Genomic DNA, 11,574 nt, shown 5'->3' on the forward strand with positions numbered 1-11,574 from the left:
GACATACCCTCATCATTCTGGTCCTTCAGTCTTAGAATTTTTAATAAGCCCCTTTTCTCAGGGTGTAACGGTTATACAAAAACCACCCTTAATGAATCCTTTAATGAATAAAAAAAAACACACATACACACACAAATTAGGTGGATAAGTTTGAATTTCTTGCTAGTTTTTTGAATCTTCAGTCTGATCTATTTAAAACTCGATCAGAAGTCCCTCAGTCTGCTCTGGGTTCCTTCACACCAGCCCTGTTTAGTTTGCTTTAATCAAACTTGTTCTTTTGCCTAAAACATCTGGTTTGTTTGGGGAGAAAACTCTGACGCAGGCCAGAAAAGAAAACTCTGGTCTGTCTAAAAACCTAACTTTGGTTCAATTGAAGTGAACTCTGGTTTGAATTAATGGCAGTTTGAATTAATATGTGAATGCCCAGTGAACCACGTACTACACCAAAAGCAGGAAGCGGACTGTAGTGCAGGGCATCCTGCATAAAAACAACCAAAACAAGTGCGCAAGCCAGAGAAAGGACTCATGATCTTTTGCCAAAGACAAAGAAGAAATCTTAAAATCTGACGCTACTCCATTTTTGCCTACATTTAGTGAAGAAATTTGCACTGTGCTTTCAGAGGTTTTTATGTTGTTTCCTTCAATAGTTCTTGGTGCAGCGCCACCACAGGTGAGGAGGGGGAACAGGTTATTCAAAGAATTTGGCTCATTTGACACAGTGCAGCGGTTCAAATGAACACGCTGAAAATGGACCAAATGTTGCAATTTTGGTCCCCAATCGAACCGGTTCTACCAGACCGTCAGATGTGAGAGCAGTTTTTTTTTTCTTTTTTCAAAACCAGTTTGGTTGTGTGTTTGCAGTCACTACAACACTCAACCGTCTCCAAGTTTTAACCATCTTGATCAGAGTTCAAATTCAGGAATTTGTAGATTGTCCTCCATCGTTACTTTCACCTACTCTGAGCACCATCAGCACCACCAAAAGCATTTTGTTGTCACAGCCAGTATACTTCAACTTGAAAGTCACACTTTGACTCCTGCCAACAAACTTCTTGACACTGTGGCCAGTCTGCGTCTCGGCTCCTGTTATATGAAGGGTCAACAGTTCATGTTAAATGGTTGAAACTTGAGCACAGCTGGGAGTTGCAGCAAAACACAGATCCAAAAAACAGATCAAAACTGGTTCAGGAATGGATACATCTGGGTAATATTAAGGTCTTCAGAAGGGCCCCGAACCCAACTCTACTACGAGGCTGTTTAGTTTTTATTTTGCTTAAAAACGTTAAAAACAAACCATCACAAATAAACTCTACACTTTCTTTATGCTGTTGGCTACAAAAAGTTAGGTGAAGATTTAACATCAGGAACATTAAATCAAAAATTGGTGTAAGCACATGCATGTATCTGACACTGTATGAAAAATTTAGACCTTTTGTAAAGTGAGATAAAAATCTACAATAAATCCCAACTTTTTAAGTAAAATACAGTTTGCTGAGCAATTTCACTCCAGATTAAAAAAAATGACAAATGTTTCATTAAAAGGTCAATATTATTAATTAATATTACACCGACAGCGATGAGGAGTGCGTGAAAACTTTTCGCTGACACCGCAAGTTCAGACCTAAACATGATGGCACAGGAAGAAAATGGAGCAGCATAATTACTACTACTCACCCCAAAGGAAAAAGAGTGTGTGAACGAATTTTTAATCAGTTCTCTAAGCGATCAGCGATTTTACTTTAAATTATAAACTCCAACCCCGATGTGGAGGATTATTAATACTCACCCTGATGGGACAACAAGAACCACAAATCTAAAAAAAAAGAAATCTATTTATTTAAGCAAATAAAATTATGCAGAACTGACAGGTTCATGCAGCAACCAAAAAGAAAAACCCTCCACAAGGTGCAGTAATGCAGAATTTGAATAAACAAATTCCAAGAAGAGATGACTGCAGCTGCAAAACAGTTCTGTTTTGTGTTGTTGCATATTGTGTTGTTGCGAGTCAATGCTAGTTCATTTTTGCAACAAAAAAATAATAGTAATAATTTAAATCAGCCTCTCTGTGCAGATATGTGACTAATCATTTTTGCTTCCTCTATCTAAAAAAAGCAAAGAGTTTCCCCAAGATCAAAGCAAGTTAAATACACTCTCCTCAACTGTTTGTGTGCAGGCTTAAATCTGCACATCACCCTCCTTTTTGGAAGAACATAAAATCCTGTTTAGGTGTGGAACGATTGTGCAAAAGTGGAGAGAAGGCAGAGTTTGAGCGGTCCAATATGCCCCAAGGAGGGAGAAAAACTGTGACAGGTAGCGAACAGAGGAGAAGCTACTGTCTGGGGAGACGGTTCGGACAGCACACATTAGTTAGTTCTGCTGTTATCTAACAACAGCAGATGTCTGACTGCTTTTAATGACTGCTTAGTCATTAAAACTCCCACCAAAGTGGAGACTTGAGAAAGGTCTGCATTTGTGTTTGCGTGTGTAAATAGGAAAACGAAGACTGTCGCAGTACAGTCTGCATCAAATAATGCGGCAATATATCCACATGCTTGCATTGACATAATACCTAACCGACATTGTCCAATGTTTTATTAACTTTATATGCTAATATGCTACTTTAAAGTAGTTTAATTCATAAAAGGAAGTCATTATTGTTGTTTTTTCTGGATAAAACTCCCAGACTAATTAGGCAAAACTAATTGGAGACATTAATCGTAATGTGTAGACCAAGACCTAAATATTGTCTATATTTATATGTATTTCTTTATTGGAGTGCAAAATCAAAATGTCTGGCAAATATCCGACTGAACAGCATCTGGAGCTCCCGGAGGAGAATCAGACATTCAAGAAGTGCTCCTCGTTTCCTGTGGACTGAGTCACATTCTGTGTCTTAACACTGAAACATCTGGGTCATAGATGTGGCCCAGTGGACAAGAAAAACTTTTGTTGAAAGAAAGTCATATAAAATCTAACTTCAATTTCTATGGCATGGATGCAAAAACCTTTGAACACCGCACATCACTGTAAATACTGTCAGCCCCATGGTAAGGCATGGTGGTGGCATCATCATGCTACGGAGGTAGGGAAGCTGGTCAGAGTAGCTTCACTGAAAAAACTGTCAGGTACTTTAGGTCTAGTTTTGTACACTCGAAATAAGACAAAACTAACTTAGCAGTAACCGTACAGCCAGAAATAAGAGCTTGATTCAAGTAAATAATATCTTAATATTCTGAACTAAAGTTAAACTAGAGGCGCAGTGAACAAACATGCATGTCCATTCTCAGTTTTTGGTTTTCCTCATTTCTGCTCACAAGCTGCACCATTTAGATATTCCCCTGAAATTAAACATGTGCTGATGATATTAAATAACCGGTGCAGCTGGTACATCATGCAAGCAGGTACCTCCAATACACATGCTAATGAAAAGTGGGGAGAAGTGTGTGGGCGTGTGGTTGCTTGACTTGCACTCGATGAGGTTTAAGTGAGAGATCTGAGAAGTCCCTAAATCCTTGCTGGTTGTGTTTTGAATAATCAAGGCTAAAATGAAGCGTAAGTGTGCCTCACACAAAGCGGAAAAATGAGAACCTGGAAATGTATTCATGCGTGGATTCGCTCTCTCCGGCTACACCTTCCCAACCCAATAAACTGAAGCTTACAGTGATGCTCTTAAAGCCAAGCTGACATCAAAAATTATATTTTCATCAAGAAGGTGTGGAAATATGAAAGGTAGCATTTAAGTGTAACAGCAGCCTTACCTCTTTGACATTAATTGTACCAAAAATCAGGGTTTTGTTAAGATTTTTTTCTTATAGTTAATATTTGTTCAACTTTCATTTAAACTTGGTGGCTTATTTCTAAATTACACGATAAATATTAAGATAGAAGTGGCTAATCTGATATAAATTATAATTGAATGCTGCCCTATGTTGGAGTTGCATGTTTTCTGACACAGAGTCACCAAGAAACTGTCTGAGGCTCTATTTAAAGGGCAAATTCCCAAATTTAGGAATGCACCTGGAGAACAGCAACAGAGATAAATAAAGACAAATGTCAACAGCAAATCTATTCCTGCAACTGTGTGCAGAAGTTGTCAAAAATGCTTACAATGCAGGTAAACTAGGTGTATTGCTTAACGTATTTTTGTTCTCACCTTCAATTTGTCAGATTAAATTTAGGTTGATGAAATGAGGGAGTTAAGGAGGCACGGTTAAAATGGTGCGACTAAAACTGCTTAGTCATTAAAACTCCCACCAAAGTGGAGACTTGAGAAAGGTCTGCATTTGTGTTTGCGTGTGTAAATAGGAAAACGAAGACTGTCGCAGTACAGTCTGCATCAAATAATGTGCCAATATATTCACATGCTTGCATTGACATAATACCTAACCGACATTGTCCAATGTTTTATTAACTTTATATGCTAATATGCTACTTTAAAGTAGTTTAATTCATAAAAGGAAGTCATTATTGTTGTTTTTTCTGGATAAAACTCCCAGACTAATTAGGCAAAACTAATTGGAGACATTAATCGTAATGTGTAGACCAAGACCTAAATATTGTCTATATTTATATGCATTTCTTTATTGGAGTGCAAAATCAAAATGTCTGGTCAAACAGGAAGGATGTTGTTGACGGGAGAGGCGAAAAGCTCCAGTTTGCAACACGTGATCCTCAGTGGAAACAAAGCGGTGGAGAACAACTTGTTTGCATGGAACATTAACAGACTGCTGAAGATGGCTGCTGCATGCTTTTTGTAACTCGAGCTGCCTCGTTTTCACACACAGCCTCATAAAACAAATTATTTTACGTAAAGAGCAACTGCAGGCAATGTGTCATCTGTAGAGCTTATGGAGAACAAATCCAAAGACATGCAAGAGTGCAATTTCTGCTTTTCAGTTCAGTTAAAAAATACTTTCATTAAATTTAACATTGTCGCAACTCATTTTGCACAATTTTCTCCAACTAGTCATTGTAGATCCTCGCAGCTTCTCCTGAAGTGGACAGTACTACAGTGAAAATTATAGTTGTTTAACTGCTTCATTAAGAGGAAACTCACGGTTGCCCATCATTTTCTTGATTTTTATTTGTTTCCTCAAGGAATAATCTCCAGTGGCTCCACAGTCGTCCTCAGAACAGAACCAGCATTCTTCATCTGGTGTTTGTGCCTTTTTAAGTCCATGGCTGTCATGCAGTTGCCTCAGCAGGTGATTGCACAAGATAAGCTAAGACAGTCTGGTCTTAGCTTGTCTATCAGATTTTACCTCATTTCACAGTAATAATCCCAGAACAACCTGTGTAAGAGTTAGGATCAGCAGGATGGTGATATACGGAGCAAAAATCGAGAAAGATCTCCACGCTCCAAGGGAAATTGTTGGAATGTGATTTCAAAGAATTGTTAGCAATTACTTTTGTGATCCAAAAGCAATATAAGCAATTTATTTCCCATGAAAACAAAAATGATCAAAAACCACATTTATAAACAATTTTCTGTAATTTACCATTAAATACACCAAGCTTGTCCATAGTTGCCAACAGTTATTATTTATGTTCCGTTGAAAAAATATGTTTTCCTAAATCTGTGACAGGTGAACAAGGAGGTACATTTTAGCTAACGTAGCATGTACTGGCTAATCGTAGGGGCTTTCTTGGCAGTGAGTTAGCTAACAGGGTAAATTGTGTCAAAACAACAATTATGCGGCACTTTATTTACAAGTGTGTCAAATTTTTAAAAAGCACAACACCATATTGACTGCATAAGTTAAATCATTTATTTGATGCTATCCTATATTAACTTCAAGATACTTAGAGTGAACATTTCAAATTTAATAGTATTTGTTGTAGTTGGTAAGATGTAATCACTCGGAGTAGAAATTAAATAGGAGTTTTGAAAAGCCATTACTGCATTTTAAGCAATAAAATATATATTTGCAAAAAATTTTTATTAAATGTGTTGTTTACTTAGACGTTTGTTTTCATGACTTATAAGCATAAGTAGTTTCTGGAGGGCCTGACCTTTAGTTTTTTTGTCCGATTACTCAATTAATCGCCAGAATAACCGATAGAATACTGATTACTAAAATGATCTTTGGCTACAGACCTAAAGAAGAATGCTTTTTCCAGATAGTAATCACTAATACTGGATGCTAATCATAGTTAAGATGAATGCGTTTTAAATGAGCAAAACCTTTTTGTTTTACAGTATTTGCTACATTTCTGAATATTTTCTGACTGCTCGCAGTAAAATTAGAAAGAAGATGTTTGAATGCTGTTCCCAATTCTGATAGTGCTTAAAAAAGGAAGCTGAATTTGACTAATATTGTTAACCTCTACCAACTTAAAGCTCAGAAATCATCCACCAGACTCTTTATCCGTGGATCTCGCTCATAGCGGTAATATTTTTAGTCTGTCGCTGCTGGGTTCTGAACTGGCTAAAGCTTAGCAGTAATCATAAAGACAACTGAGCGCACCATGAAAAATATAAGTATGGAGGAGCCTCTGCGTTCTGTTGTTCTCCACACTCGTGTCTTTCAACCCTGCAACGGCAGAACGATTCCATAACGGCCGAGTTTCACAAACACACGCTGAGAGCTTCCAGGAACTTGGGGGCCGATTCCGCAGAAGAGAGGAGAGGAGGCAACAGGAGTTGCAACAATAGCAAGAGCGGCGACAGCGCGTGTACAGCTGCGCTTTGGTGTCAGGGATGCAAGATTGAAGATTGTGAGACTTTAAACACAGAAATGTTTGCTTTGGATACAGCAGGCATGTGCTTCTGGGAAAGCACACTTCAGTTGCACATGGCAGGCTGTCTTCCTACCTCTGCTTCAACTGCACTGTGTCAAACAAACCAAACCCTTCGAAAAAAAACAATTCCCTCCCTCGCCTCTGGTGGTGCTGCACCAACAACTATTGAAGAAAACGACAGAAAAACCAAAGAAGAAGACACGAGAGCAACTTCCTTATTCCAGACATGTTAACAACAATGGAGCAGTGTCAGATTTTAGCAGTTGTAGGATTTCTCTTTTGTCTTTGGTAAAAGAGCATATAGACATGTGACGATATTAAAAATGAAAATGGTTGCCATGCAGAGTAAAGCCAAAGTTGACACCAACCAGCACAGGGCGATGTTAGGCCAGAGTCCAACTCTCGCTTGCGAATCAGACTCATGTGGGAGGAGCTAACCTTTACATAATATAAGTGAGAAATACTCAGCCCTGCATGTACAGCTGTCAAGACAAGTGAAAAAGCAGCTAATCTAAATTAGACATAACTTTAAACACACCATCTCCACAGTCAGACACGGTGGTGGCAGCATTGTGCTGTGTGAATGCAAGATGCCAAGAACAGCAGATCCTTTGGGAATGAAAGGCAAAACAACGCACAGTGCTGCTCAGGATTTTTTACATAATGCCACTGCACAAATATCGAAAGAGAAATCAGTAGATTTCTGTTTATGAAGCAGATTTGCTTAAGAGGCGGAAAGATCTCGAAGGTATCGACACTTCCTTCTTCTTTAAAAGACGGCTTCAGTTGTGTGAAGAGAGCCAATGCCGTGTCACAGCCTTCAGCACATACAGCAGAAATAATAAAAAGGAATAGACCGTAACCAGCTTTCAGCAACAGTTTCCTCTTGTCTTTTTTTTTCTTTTCGTTTGCCTTCTCTTTCTACAAAATTGCACCATTCTGCAGCAGCATTCTGCAAATGTGCACAAGGCCAGCGGGACAAAATAAAAGCCGCTTTACTTGCTGCCAAATTGTTCCAGTTGGAAAAGCCGTCTAAAGTTCATGGAATCCCATCAAGAAATCCTTTTTTTTTTTTTCCCCTTTTCACGTTACGTCTCTCTGTGCCGTCTGTGACATTCACAGCCCATAAAAAAAAAAAAAAAAAAAAAAACTGAAGGCGAAGCATTTAACGAGTCCAAAAGAGGGAAGTCGAGCGGCTGAACGCCCGACAGCCACAAACGCATCGGCAATGTTGCAACACGGCCTCTGAGCAGCTCAGCTGAACTCATTTGATGCACGGCCTCGGGGGATGGAGGTTGTCACCCTGCCAAGCTGGTTTTCTGTGTGCGAGAGCAGGCATCATGTCACATTCTGCTGGTTCTGCTGGTCTGAGGAGCAGAACAGACGCGTTATGCATTACATGTCAGCCATGAATGCTGCCCCTCCTTCAGCCCACCCCGCCCACTCAAACTCCCCCGATGAATCGCTTTGTCAGCATTACCTTCTGCTTCAATATGTCTTATTATAGGCATGCAGAAAAATTAAGCATCTTCCTGTAGAAACAAGCATGTTAACGTGTTGAATGTTAAGTTGTTTGATTTTTTTATTTACAATAACTTAATCGAGTCTAGCAGTTGTTGTGCCTGGTAAACAATAGTTTACTTTAGTCAGGAACATAAATTGGTTGCATGTAAAAACAAACCAAAATAATGTCTGTAGTTACTTTGACAGTTTTTGGACAGATACGGCAAATACAATTCTCAAACTATTAGCACAATCTTCTGTATGATTCTAACTATGTTCATCAGTTCTTTATGAATGTTAAATAGGTCACATTTTTAAATCGAAAGGAATGTCAAACTTATTCCAATTCGCCATTTCCAAACCTCTGAAGCAAAAGAAAAACTAGTCCGTGGCTGAATTTTTTTTTTTCTCCCCTCGGGGAAACCCCTTGTTGACATGGATCCCATAACCAGCAGCTCATCTTGCTTATACCTTAGGCTGGCTCTGCTTTCATTTTGCAGAACGACTGAGCACCACCCTGCAGCCCTGAATATATCAAACCTGCAGAACCGGTTAGATGAGCCCCAGTTGAGATGGACATGAAGCTTCAGCCTCATCAGTGTGATGCAAATGCATCGTCCACTGTGGCTTACAGTTATTTCTCAAAGAAAAAACAAAACACTTTGTTACAGTAAGCGCACACCACGGAGTTTACACGCAGGAGGCCCCGTAAATGTGCAGGGCTTACATCTATAAATTATTTCAGCAGTACCTTTATTGCCAGCCACACACACACACACACACATACATTCAGCAGGATCCCTTCATGCCAGGTGCATGACACAGATCCACACCGTGCATGATGTGTTCCGGTGCAGCCTCCGGGACTCCGCTGCGCAGAAAGTGGGTACAAACTGCCGAGAATCCCGCCTCTTCCCGGTGTGTGCGGCGAGTGAGAGCCAACCGCATTACATTCATTACCCCCCCAGAAATGTGTGCAAGGTGCAGAACGCGAATGCACGGGGAATTTAAAAAAAAAAAAAAAGAAAAAAGTTTCACTCACCCCCTCCAAACGGGATCCTGGAAGCTCTCCACCGGAGGGGATCCGGAGGGATGTCCCGTTAGGATGCTCCGCGCCTCTCCTCACAGCCGAGCTGGGCAGCGGATGATCCGACGGGCTTCGGAGCTCTAGGTGTGTGGCAGGATCGGCTCCCGACAGGAGCTGCGTCCCATGCTTCACGCCCTCTCTGCCGGAAAACACGGACACGGCAGCCTGCGCGCCCCCTTTCCCTGCGTCTGTTTACATGTATGAGTGAAGCAGGCGGAGGGATCGCTACGCTCGGCTTTGTCTGGTTGCTGCACCGCCGCAGCGGAGAGGTTCGGAACGGCACCGGCGGGGAGGGCGGGGGTGACCCACGAGCACTTTCTGATGGAGTCCGGCTGCTTTTGTCTCGCGTCGGCAAGCGAACGGATCCCCACAACTTTTATTATTCGAACAGGAATCCACCCGCGGGTCCTAAAATCCGCCCACTTCGCGCAGCGTTATCACCCGAAGACGATCCTTGGTGCTGCTGTGAAGCACCAAGGATTCGCGTCCAGCAATAAATCGGCTCGGTTTCCGTCTAACCAAGCACGTGCGCTGAATTTCATAATAAGCTTTAATGCCGCACGTGCCACGAAGTCCAATCTTTCATATCGCGCCTCCATTAAACACTGGACTACAGTGGTTTAGGGCAACCAGCGCCCCTAGCGGCCAGCTCCCGGCGATATTTACAGAAAGCCAGGATTCCAATGAAGTTCTGATTAGTTCTGCAGAACCAGGAGAATCAAAACCCAATTACTGAGCTGTGCTGAGCCAGCTGGACACCATTACCCCCCAGAAATGTGTGCAAGGTGCAGAACGCGAATGCACCTGGAATTAGGCTCCGTTATAACAAACCTGGCTTTAACTAATCAATGTGTTTAAGGTTCTCAACACCTCATTCAATCAATTGTAGAAATGATAGTTTACTGTCATTTCTATATATTTTTTTAATATAATGCCTTGAACTCCTACAGTTTTTTCAACAATAATCACTGCATTTTATGCGATAAAGCAGCACATAATTGTACACAATTAGTATGACGCACTATTTTGTGAAAGAATAGAATAGAATAGAATAGAATAGAATAGAATTACTTTATTCATCCCAGCAGGGAAATTATTTCGCAGTTACAGCAGCATAGAGACAAGACACACAACATCCACCACTGAGTAGCAATTGTAGACAAATAAAAATAAAATATAACATGCTGTCAATATAAAAAGCAGCTTAGAGCAGTCCTAGCAAGAATTCAAAATGCAGAACAGAATGTATATGTAAATATATGTACAGCAAGTGTGCCACAGTGCAGTTGTGCAAAATCGGACTGATTAGTGCAGAACAATGATTTAGCTTTTATTGTACAGTGAGATGGCATGTGGCAGGAAGGATTTCCTGTATCTGTCCCTACGACAGCAGAGCTGGAGCAGCCTATGTGAGAAGGTGCTCCGCTGTCTGTCCACTATGTGGTGGAGAGGGTTCTGTTTATTGTCCATAATAGTCAGAACCTTCTTCAGTGTCCTCCTCTCCACCACAGTTTCCAGGGACTCCAGCCTTAGTCCCAGTACAGAGCCAGCTTTCCTGATGATTTTGTCTAGTCTATTAGAGTCGCTGGCTCTGATGCTGCTTCCCCAACACACAGCAGCAAAGAAGATGGCACCGGCAACAACACTGTGATAAAAGGTCTCCAACATCTTGCTGCACACATTGAAGGATCTCAGCTTCCTTAAAAAATAGAGTCTGCTCATCCCCTTCTTGCACACAGCGTCAGTGTTAGATGCCCAGTCCAGTCTGTTGCCGATTACAACTCCCAGGTATTTGTAATCCTCCACCACTTCCCCTTTGATCTTTAGTGGCCGTGAAGGTATCTTCTTCTTTCTGAAGTCAATCACCATCTCTCTGGTCTTACTAATGTTGAGCCTCAGGTGATTCTGGTCAGACCACTCCACGAAGCTGTCCACCAGTGTCCTGTACTCCCCCTCCTCTCCATCCCCTATACACCCGACAACCGCTGAGTCATCAGAAAACGTCTGTAGGTGACATGACTCAGAGTTGTACTGGAAGTCAGTGGTGTACAGGGTGAAGAGAAAGGGAGAAAGCACAGTTCCCTGTGGAGCTCCTACGTCACTGACCACCACATCAGACAGGACACTGCCCAGACGGACAAACTGTGGCCTGCCTGTCAAGTAGTCAGTCACCCAGGAGATCACTGAGTCGTTGACACCCATCCTCCGCAGCTTCTCACCCAGCAGCAGAGGCTGGATGGTGT

General features: G+C 41.3%; 1 protein-coding gene across 2 annotated transcripts in view; it reads right to left on the reverse strand.

Moving 5' to 3' along the window:
- Positions 1-9,929, reverse strand: part of camkk1 (calcium/calmodulin dependent protein kinase kinase 1) — a 64,960-nt gene extending 55,031 nt beyond the window's left edge. For both annotated transcript variants that reach the window (XM_023342605.1, XM_023342604.1), the window contains exon 1: positions 9,287-9,929. The gene's annotated coding sequence lies outside the window, so the exon portion shown is untranslated. The remainder of the gene's footprint in view (positions 1-9,286) is intronic.
- Positions 9,930-11,574: the final 1,645 nt, after the last annotated feature.

Source organism: Xiphophorus maculatus, chromosome 11, assembly GCF_002775205.1.
Source record: "Xiphophorus maculatus strain JP 163 A chromosome 11, X_maculatus-5.0-male, whole genome shotgun sequence".
NCBI classification, from domain to species: domain Eukaryota; kingdom Metazoa; phylum Chordata; class Actinopteri; order Cyprinodontiformes; family Poeciliidae; genus Xiphophorus; species Xiphophorus maculatus.